We start from the raw sequence: 11,703 nt of genomic DNA, 5'->3' as shown, positions 1-11,703 counted from the left end.
GAGAATTCTGTCAATGACGCAATCATCCGGAAGATTAACTCCCAATTGAATCAAGTGATTATTATACCCAGACATTTTGAGTATATGCTCACTGACAGAACTGTTCTCCTCCATCTTGCAGCTATAGAACTTAGTGGAGACTTCATATCTCTCAATTCGGGCATTTGCTTGAAATATTAACTTCAACTCCTGGAACATCTCATATGCTCCATGACGTTCAAAACGTCGTTGAAGTCCCGATTCTAAGCCGTAAAGCATGGCACACTGAACTATCGAGTAGTCATCAGCTTTGCTCTGCCAGACGTTCATAACATCCGGTGTTGCTCCAGCAGCAGGCCTGGCACCCAGCGGTGCTTCCAGGACGTAATTCTTCTGAGCAGCAATGAGGATAATCCTCAAGTTACGGACCCAGTCCGTGTAATTGCTACCATCATCTTTCAACTTTGCTTTCTCAAGGAACGCATTAAAATTCAACGGAACAACAGCACGAGCCATCTATCTACAATCAACATAAACAAGCAAGATACTATCAGGGACTAAGTTCATGATAAATTTAAGTTCAATTAATCATATTACTAAAGAACTCCCACTTAGATATACATCCCTCTAATCTTCTAAGTGATTACGTGATCCAAATCAACTAAACCATAACCGATCATCACGTGAGATGGAGTAGTTTTCAATGGTGAACATCGTTTATGTTGATCATATCTACTATATGATTCACGCTCGACCTTTCGGTCTCCGTGTTCCGAGGCCATATCTGATATGCTAGGCTCGTCAAGTTTAACCTGAGTATTCTGCTTGTGCAAAACTGGCTTGCACCCGTTGTAGATGGACGTAGAGCTTATCACACCCGATCATCACGTGGTGTCTGGGCACGACGAACTTTGGCAACGGTGCATACTCAGGGAGAACACCTCTTGATAATTTAGTGAGAGATCATCTTATAATGCTACCGTCAATCAAAGCAAGATAAGATGCATAAAAAAAGATAAACATCACATGCAATCAATTTAAGTGATATGATATGGCCATCATCATCTTGTGCTTGTGATCTCCATCTCCGAAGCACCGTCATGATCACCATCGTCACCGGCGCGACACCTTGATCTCCATCGTAGCATCGTTGTCGTCTCGCCAATCTTATGCTTCCACGACTATCACTACCGTTTAGTAATAAAGTAAAGCATTACATTGCGATTGCATTGCATACAATAAAGCGACAACCATATGGCTCCTGCCAGTTGCCGATAACTCGGTTACAAAACATGATCATCTCATACAATAAAATTCAGCATCATGCCTTGACCATATCACATCACAACATGCCCTGCAAAAACAAGTTAGACGTTCTCTACTTTGTTGTTGCAAGTTTTACGTGGCTGCTACGGGCTTAAGTAAGAACCAATCTCACCTACGCATCAAAACCACAACGATAGTTTGTCAAATAGACTCCGTTTTAACCTTCGCAAGGACCGGGCGTAGCCATACCTGGTTCAACTAAAGTTGGAGAGACAGTCGCCCGCAAGCCATCTATGTGCAAAGCACGTCGAGGGAACCGGTCTCGTGTAAGCGTACGCGTAAGGTTGGTCCGGGTCGTCTCGTCCAACAATACCGCCGAACCAAAGTATGACATGCTGGTAGGCAGTATGACTTGTATCGTCCACAACTCACTTGTGTTCTACTCGTGCATATAACATCAACATAAATAACCTAGGCTCAGATGCCACTGTTGGGTTTCGTAGTAATTTCAAAAAATTTCCTACGCACACGCAAGATCATGTGATGCATAGCAACGAGAGGGGAGAGTGTTGTCTACGTACCCAACGCAGACCTACTGCGGAAGCGCTGACACGACGTAGAGGAAGTAGTCGTACATCTTCACGATCCAACCGATCAAGCACCGAAACTACGGCACCTCCGAGTTCGAGCACACGTTCAGCTCGATGACAATCCCCGGACTCCGATCCAGCAAAGTGTCGGGGAAGAGTTCCGTCAGCACGACGGCGTGGTGACAATCTTGATGAACTACAGCAGCAGGGCTTCGCCTAAACTCCGCTACAGTATTATCGAGGAATATGGTGGCAGGGGGCACCGCACACGGCTAAGGAATAGATCACGTGGATCAACTTGTGTGTTTCTGGGGTGCCTCTGCCTCAGTATATAAAGGATCCAAGGGGGAGGGGGGGCGCCGGCCAGGAGGAGGGCGCAGGAGGAGTCCTACTCCTTCCGGGAGTAGGACTCCCCCCCAATCCTATTCCAACTAGGATTCCCAAGGGGGGAAAGAAAGAGAGGGGGTCGGCCACCTTCTCCTAGTCCTAATAGGACTAGGGGAGGGGGGAGGTGCGCAGCCACCTTGGGCTGCCCCTTTCTCCTTTCCACTAAGGCCCATGAAGGCCCATATGGCTCCCGGGGGGTTCCGGTAACCTCCCGGTAACCCGGTAAAATCCCGATTTCACCCGGAACACTTCCAATATCCAAACATAGGCTTCCAATATATCAATCTTTACGTCTCGACTATTTCGAGACTCCTCGTCATGTCCGTGATCACATCCGGGACTCTGAACAACCTTCGGTACATCAAAATGCATAAAATCATAATATAACTGTCATCGTAACCTTAAGCGTGCGGACCCTACGGGTTCGAGAACAATGTAGACATGACCGAGACACGTCTCCGGTCAATAACCAATAGCGGGACCTGGATGCCCATATTGGCTCCTACATATTCTACGAAGATCTTTATCGGCCAGACCGCATAACAACATACGTTGTTCCCTTTGTCATCGGTATGTTACTTGCCCGAGATTCGATCGTCGGTATCCAATACCTAGTTCAATCTCGTTACCGGCAAGTCTCTTTACTCGTTCCGTAATACATCATCTCACAACTAACATATTAGTTGTAATGCTTGCAAGGCTTATGTGATGTGTATTACCGAGAGGGCCCAGAGATACCTCTCCGACAATCGGAGTGACAAATCCTAATCTCGAAATACGCCAACCCAACATCTACCTTTGGAGACACCTGTAATGCTACTTTATAATCACCAAGTTACGTTGTGACGTTTGGTAGCACCCAAAGTGTTCCTCTGGCAAACGGGAGTTGCATAATCTCATAGTCATAGGAACATGTATAAGTCATGAAGAAAGCAATAGCAACATACTAAACGATCGGGTGCTAAGCTAATGGAATGGGTCATGTCAATCAGATCATTCAACTAATGATGTGACCTCGTTAATCAAATAACAACTCATTGTTCATGGTCAGGAAACATAACCATCTTTGATTAACGAGCTAGTCAAGTAGAGGCATACTAGTGACACTTTGTTTGTCTATGTATTCACACATGTATTATGTTTCCGGTTAATACAATTCCAGCATGAATAATAAACATTTATCATGATTATAAGGAAATAAATAATAACTTTATTATTGCCTCTAGGGCATATTTCCTTCAGGGCGCCCCCTCCCTTGCTCCTTTCCCCTCCTTTCCACTAAGGCCCAATAAGGCCCATATACCTCCCGGGGGGTTCCGATAACCTCCCGGTGATCCGGTATTGTCCCAATCTTACCCGGAACCTTTTCGGTGTCCAAATATAGTCGTCCAATATATCGATCTTTATGTCTCGACCATTTCGAGACTCCTCGTCAAGTCCGCGATCACATCCTGGACTCCGAACAACCTTCGGTACATCAAAATATATAAACGCATAATGAAACTGTCATCGTAACGTTAAGCGTGTGGACCCTACGGGTTCGAGAACAATGTAGACATGACCGAGACATGTCTGCGGTCAATAACCAATAGTGGAACCTGGATGCTCATATTGGCTCCTACATATTCTACGAAGATCTTTATCGGTCAGACCGCATAACAACATACGTTGTTCCCTTTGTCATCGGTATGTTACTTGCCCGAGATTCGATCGTCGGTATCTCAATACCTAGTTCAATATCGTTACCGGCAAGTCTCTTTACTCGTTCTGTAATACATCATCTTGCAACTAACTTATTAGTTGCATTGCTTGCAAGGCTTAAGTGATGTGTATTACCGAGAGGGCCCAGAGATACCTCTCCGACAATCGAAGCGACAAATCCTAATCTCGAAATACGCCAACCCAACATCTACCTTTGGAGACACCAGTAATGCTCCTTTATAATCACCCAGTTACGTTGTGACATTTGGTAGCACCCAAAGTGTTCCTCCGGCAAACGGGAGTTGCATAATCTCATAGTCATAGGAACATGTATAAGTCATGAAGAAAGCAATAGCAACATACTAAACGATCGGGTGCTAAGCTAATGGAATGGGTCATGTCAATCACATCATTCTCTTAATGATGTGATCCCATTAATCAAATGATAACTCAAGTCTATGGTTAGGAAACATAACCATCTTCGATTAACGAGCTAGTCAAGTAGAGGCATACTAGTGACACTTTGTTTGACTATGTATTCACACAAGTATTACGTTTCCGGTTAATACAATTCTAGCATGAATAATAAAAATTTATCATGATATAAGGAAATAAATAATAACTTTATTATTGCCTCTAGGGCATATTTCCTTCAGTCTCCCACTTGCACTAGAGTCAATAATCTAGATTACACAGTAATGATTCTAACACCCATGGAGCCTTGGTGCTGATCATGTTTTGCTCGTGGAAGAGGCTTAGTCAATGGGTCTGCTACATTCAGATCCGTATGTATGTTGCAAATCTCTATGTCTCCCACCTGGACTAGATCCCGGATGGAATTGAAGCGTCTCTTGATGTGCTTGGTTCTCTTGTGAAATCTGGATTCCTTTGCTAAGGCAATTGCACCAGTATTATCACAAAAGATTTTCATTGGACCCAATGCACTAGGCATGACACCTAGATCGGATATGAACTCCTTCGTTTGCTGCTTCCGAAGCAGCTATGTACTCCGCTTCACATGTAGATCCCGCCACGACGCTTTGTTTAGAACTGCACCAACTGACAGCTCCACCATTTAATGTAAATACGTATCCGGTTTGCGATTTAGAATCGTCTGGATCAGTGTCAAAGCTTGCATCAACGTAACCATTTACGATGAGCTCTTTGTCACCCCCATATACGAGAAACATATCCTTAGTCCTTTTCAGGTATTTCAGGATGTTCTTGACTGCTGTCCAGTGATCCACTCCTGAATTACTTTGGTACCTCCCTGCTAAACTTATAGCAAGGCACACATCAGGTCTGGTACACAGCATTGCATACATGATAGATTCTATGGCTGATGCATAGGGAACATCTTTCATATTCTCTCTACCTTCTGCAGTGGTCGGGCATTGAGTCTTACTCAATTTCACACCTTGTAACACAGGCAAGAACCCTTTCTTTGCTTGATCCATTTTGAACTTCTTCAAAATTTTGTCAAGGTATGTGCTTTGTGAAAGTCCAATTAAGCGTCTTGATCTATCTCTATAGATCTTAATGCCTAATATGTAAGCAGCTTCACCGAGGTCTTTCATTGAAAAACTCTTATTCAAGTATCCCTTTATGCTATCCAGAAATTCTATATCATTTCCGATTAGCAATATGTCACCCATATATAATATCAGAAATGCTAAATAGCTCCCACTCACTTTCTTGTAAATACAGGCTTCTCCAAAAGTATGTACAAAACTAAATGCTTTGATCACACTATCAAAACGTTTATTCCAACTCCGAGATGCTTGCACCAGTCCATAAATGGATCGCTGGAGCTTGCACACTTTGTTAGCTCCTTTTGGATCGACAAAACCTTGCGGCTGCATCATATACAACTCTTCTTCCAGAAATCCATTCAGGAATGCAATTTTGACATCCATCTGCCAAATTTCATAATCATAAAATGCGGCAATTGCTAACATGATTCGGACAGACTTAAGCATCGCTACGGGTGAGAAGGTCTCATCGTAGTCAATTCCTTGAACTTGTCGAAAACCTTTTGCGACAAGTCGAGCTTTATAGACAGTAACATTACCGTCAGCGTCAGTCTTCTTCTTGAAGATCCATTTATTTTCAATTGCTTGCCGATCATTGGTCAAGTCAACCAAAGTCCACACTTTGTTCTCATACATGGATCCCATCTCAGATTTCATGGCTTCAAGCCATTTTGCGGAATCTGGGCTCACCATTGCTTCTTCATAGTTCGTAGGTTCATCATGATCTAGCAGCATGACTTCCAGAATAGGATTACCGTACCACTCTGGTGCAGATCTTACTCTGGTTGATCTACGAGATTCAGTAGTAACTTGTCTTGAAGTTTCATGATCATCATCATTAGCTTCCTCACTAATTGGTGTAGGTGTCACAGAAACCGGTTTCTGTGATGTAATACTTTCCAATAAGGGAGCAGGTACAGTTACCTCATCAAGTCCTACTTTCCTCCCACTCACTTCTTTCAAGAGAAACTCCTTCTCTAGAAAGGATCCATTCTTAGCAACAAATGTCTTGCCTTCGGATCTGTGATAGAAGGTGTACCCAACAGTCTCCTTCGGGTATCTATGAAGACACATTTCTCCGATTTGGGTTCAAGCTTATCAGGTTGAAGCTTTTTCACATAAGCATCGCAGCCCCAAACTTTCAGAAATGACAACTTTGGTTTCTTGCCAAACCATAGTTCATAAGGTGTCGTCTCAACGGATTTTGATGGTGCCCTATTTAACGTGAATGCGGCCGTCTCTAAAGCATAACCCCAAAACGATAGCGGTAAATCTGTAAGAGACATCATAGATCGCACCATATCAAGTAAAGTACGATTACGACGTTTGGACACACCATTACGCTGTGGTGTTCCGGGTGGCGTGAGTTGCGAAACTATTCCGCATTGTTTCAAATGTAAACCAAACTCGTAACTCAAATATTCTCCTCCACGATCAGATCGTAGAAACTTTATTTTCTTGTTACGATGATTTTCAACTTCACTCTGAAATTCTTTGAACTTTTCAAATGTTTCAGACTTATGTTTCATTAAGTAGATATACCCATATCTTCTTAAATCATCTGTGAAGGTGAGAAAATAATGATATCCGCCACGAGCTTCAACATTCATTGGACCACATACATCCGTATGTATGATTTCCAACAAATCTGTTGCTCTATCCATAGTACCGGAGAACGGCATTTTAGTCATCTTGCCCATGAGGCACGGTTCGCAAGTACCAAGTGATTCATAATCAAGTGGTTCCAAAAGTCCATCAGTATGGAGTTTCTTCATGCGCTTTACACTGATATGACCTAAACGGCAGTGCCATAAATAAGTTGCACTATCATTATCAACTCTGCATCTTTTGGTTTCAACATTATGAATATGTGTATCACTACTATCGAGATTCATCAAAAATGGACCACTCTTCAAGGGTGCATGACCATAAAACATATTACTCATATAAATAGAACAACCATTATTCTCTGATTTAAATGAATAACCGTCTCGCATCAAACAAGATCCAGATATAATGTTCATGCTCAACGCTGGCACCAAATAACAATTATTTAGGTCTAATACTAATCCCGATGGTAGATGTAGAGGTAGCGTGCCGACCGCGATCACATCGACTTTGGAACCATTTCCCACGCGCATCGTCACCTCGTCCTTCGCCAGTGTTCGCTTAATCCGTAGTCCCTGTTTCGAGTTGCAAATATTAGCAACAGAACCAGTATCAAATACCCAGGTGCTACTGCAAGCTCTAGTAAGGTACACATCAATAACATGTATATCACATATACCTTTGTTCACCTTGCCATCCTTCTTATCCACCAAATACTTGGGGCAGTTCCGCTTCCAGTGACCAGTCTGCTTGCAGTAGAAGCACTCAGTTTAAGGCTTAGTTCCAGACTTGGGTTTCTTCTCCTGAGCAGCAACTTGCTTGCTGTTCTTCGTGAAGTTCCCCTTCTTCTTCCCCTTGCCCTTTTTCTTGAAACTAGTGGTCTTGTTGACCATCAACACTTGATGCTCCTTGTTGATTTCTACCTCCGCAGCTTTTAGCATTGCGAAGAGCTCGGGAATTGTCTTATCCATCCCTTGCATATTATAGTTCATCACGAAGCTCTTGTAGCTTGGTGGAAGTGATTGGAGAATTATGTCAATGACGCAATCATCCGGAAGATTAACTCCCAGTTGAATCAAGTGATTATTATACCCAGACATTTTGAGTATATGCTCACTGACAGAACTGTTCTCCTCCATCTTGCAGCTATAGAACTTATTGGAGACTTCATATCTCTCAATCCGGGCATTTGCTTGAAATATTAGCTTCAACTCCTAGAACATCTCGTATGCTCCATGACGTTCGAAACGTCGTTGAAGACCCGGTTCTAAGCCGTAAAGCATCCCATTGTCACCACAGATACGCACGGCAAGACATACATCAAGTGTTCTCAAATCTTTAAAGACTCAATCCGATAAGTTTACTTCAAGGGGAAAACTCAATCCGTTACAAGAGAGTAGAGGGGGAGAAACATCATAGGATCCAACTATAATAGCAAAGCTCGCGATACATCAAAATTGTATCACCTCAAGATCACGAGAGAGAGAGAGAGAGAGATCAAACACATAGCTACTGGTACATACCCTCAGCCCCGAGGGAGAACTACTCCCTCCTCGTCATGGAGAGCACCGGGATGATGTAGATGGCCACGGGAGAGGGATTCCCCCTCCGGCAAGGTGCCGGAACGGGTCTAGATTGGTTTTCGGTGGCTACAGAGGCTTCTGGCGGCGGAACTCCCGATCTATTCTCTGTTTTGGAAGTTTTAGGATACGTAGGTATATATGGGTGCAGGAAGTATGTCGGTGGAGCTTCTGGGGCCCCACGAGGCAGGGGGGCGCGCCCTATGGGGGGCGCCCCCACCCTCGTGAGCACCTCCCTTGGCTCCTGACGTGGGGTCCAAGTCCATCCGGTAGCTTTCCTTCCAAAAATAACTTCTCCAGTTGATTTCGTTCCGTTTCGACTCCGTTTGATATAACTTTTCTTCGAAACACTGAAATAGGCAAAAAACAGCAATTCTGGGCTGGGCCTCCGGTTAATAGGTTAGTCCAAAAAATAATATAAAAGTGGATAATGAAGCCCAATATTGCCCAAAACAGTAGATAACATAGCATGGAGCAATCAAAAATTATAGATACGTTGGAGACGTATCAGTTACTATGATAGAGACTTACAGGATTGTTGGTTCCAGGCCTCAATTCAGTTTCTACTACTTTTAGTATATTGTCAGTGGAACCAGAACCTTGATATGATGATGTTAAGTGGTTACGCCACTATTTTGCAGGATGTCTCAAATCTTTTTGAGGATTTACAGCCGTTATGCCGTCCGAGTCATCCCAGGTTTCTAAATAGTCTGATGCATTTGCAAATCCCTTCCTACCGTTCTGAAGTTCCTTTTGGGACAGACTAAGCACACTAAACAGTCTGTTGAGGTACTCTACTGCCTCGACATATAAGATGGAGCTAGTATTATGACCCTAGGCATCCTGGAAAGTCACCTAGTAATCTAGCAATGCTTGTATCCCCAGTGCGATGATTTTGGCCACCATTCTCGGAAGCATCTTGTGATGTTATTAGTTTGTAGGTATCCTTTTCCTGGGTTCTGAACCCAAGATTCACCCTACTTACTTCATTTTGATAGTGTTTGCTAGTTCCTTTAGGATATTAGTAACCTTGGCGATAGTCCTCGAGGTCCATGGTATCTCATTCTTCCAATACCATGAACCATCATGGAAGAAGTTCTTTTGAAACAAAAGATCACAACCAGGGTGCTCTTGAGGAGTACTCCAATTATATTGTGACTCTGCCAGTTCTATCATTCTGCATGGTTATCCAGAAGAAATATGTTGAGCTCGTTTGACATACTAACCCATGAATCCACAACTCAAAAAGTTATATGTTCCTTGAGTTGTTCTCTTTAGTTGTATTCTGACCCCCGTCTATCATTTGATAGTCAAGAGTATACGTGCATTCGCTGTCGATGCCTATTATTCTTGTGGTCTATCAAGCCATTCTATTGCGGAATAACTAGGAGAAACAAACTCCAGTACCTCATCCATATCTAGGATTGGGCCAAAGCAATTGTGCTTCGCAGATCAAAATGCCAATCCAGCTTTTATTCTATTCTACCTTGGAGTATTACCCTATTTTTGTCAAGAATATCATAGGAATTGCACCAACTCCTACGAATTCTTGACGCAGTGATACTTCTTGCCATCACTATTCATTCCTCGGTTCCCGTGTTGTAGTAACCGGAATACCAACAAGGGGATCGTAATGTGTGCAATCAATACTCCTAGCAACCCCGTTGCTTGGTAGTTAATGGACAATAATCTCATTCTTAGCGTGTTGGTTATTGAATCATCATTCTAAGATAGATTGTGCTACCTAGTCTTTATTTCTGGTACACTCTTCGATCAAGAGTTGGGATTGTATCAATCCCTTTCTTATTTATCTATATCATATTGCCCTCAAAAGCAAGATTGTTCTCGAGCTTAGAGACATATCGGTGGTTCATTATTTTCCGGATATCTTCATGGAAGTATCACCAGGTTGTCCCCTGGCCGTTATGTTGAGTTCGTGATCAAGTTGGTTTTCCAATAAACCACTCTTTCTCCAAGAATCCGTGTTGGATACCCCTGAGCTAGTTGGTTAAGCTAAACAACAACTTGGTGAGTTGGAAGATAAAAGCTAGCCCAGCTTAGCTCATTCCAAAGGGATATCCTTGTGTTTGTGTGTTAGTTGAAGAAAGATGATATCTTCATCGATTGTTCCTCGTGATTGGTTGTTGGATCTGTTGTCTTGTCAAAACTTTGATTCGAGGGTGGGCTATCCTCAAATAAAATCAGAACCAACGATATTGGTAATGTTGTCTTACTCGTGGTTGACTCCTCGAGCATACACCATTACATCTTTTGGTCTGACCAATACTATCACATTGTTCACATAATGGTGGAAGTCTAGTGATATGGAAATTCTGATGAGTTGCTGTTGAGCCCATCAGCAGCACTTTGTCTCCTCCATGATTTGTGTTGAACATCCAGCTAGTGTTGGAAACTTGTGTAAGCATTTTCTTCATGCCCCGTTCATGAGGTATATGTTTGGATGAAAGAAGTGTCTTCCTTTGATTCACGTGCATTTGATGTAAGTTGCCGCCGTCAATTCGAGAAAGTTTGTTTTGCTTCCTCTGGAATCATCCCAAGTCATTCATGCATGTGCGAAGTATTCTATGGTCTGATAGACTGATCATCTTCATTCCATATGTATCCCCTAGCACACCAAGCCACTGATTGATTTGTTCAAGGAAAGGAAGTTCCTTCTTAAGAGCATGCCTTATGCAAGGACTTCAATATCCTCGATTATGGTTCCCCACCTGAACTCGGTAGTGTTTTATTATAAGACTGCCACGTGGTCATGCTTGTCTAGGACAGTGTGTTCACAGGTGTGTAGCAAAACTTGCTCATGTTTTGGAGCTTGCTATCGTAGTTCATCTCCCGAGAGTCTCGCAATGTTATCTCGTCAACTTGTGTTGAAACTCTTCTTTTCAGACATGTGAGTCTGAAGTATCTTGTTTCTAACCAGATCTGAATCTCAGGCAGATATGATGGTTGGAACATTCCTGACATTTGCATTTTGTTCCCAGCTTGCACTGCCTTGTGTCAATCTCCCTTGGACTGCCTTCTCAGCAATTGTTGTTCAGGATC

Source organism: Triticum urartu, chromosome 5, assembly GCF_003073215.2.
Source record: "Triticum urartu cultivar G1812 chromosome 5, Tu2.1, whole genome shotgun sequence".
NCBI classification, from domain to species: Eukaryota; Viridiplantae; Streptophyta; class Magnoliopsida; order Poales; family Poaceae; genus Triticum; species Triticum urartu.
Note: the sequence above shows the minus strand (reverse complement) of the source record.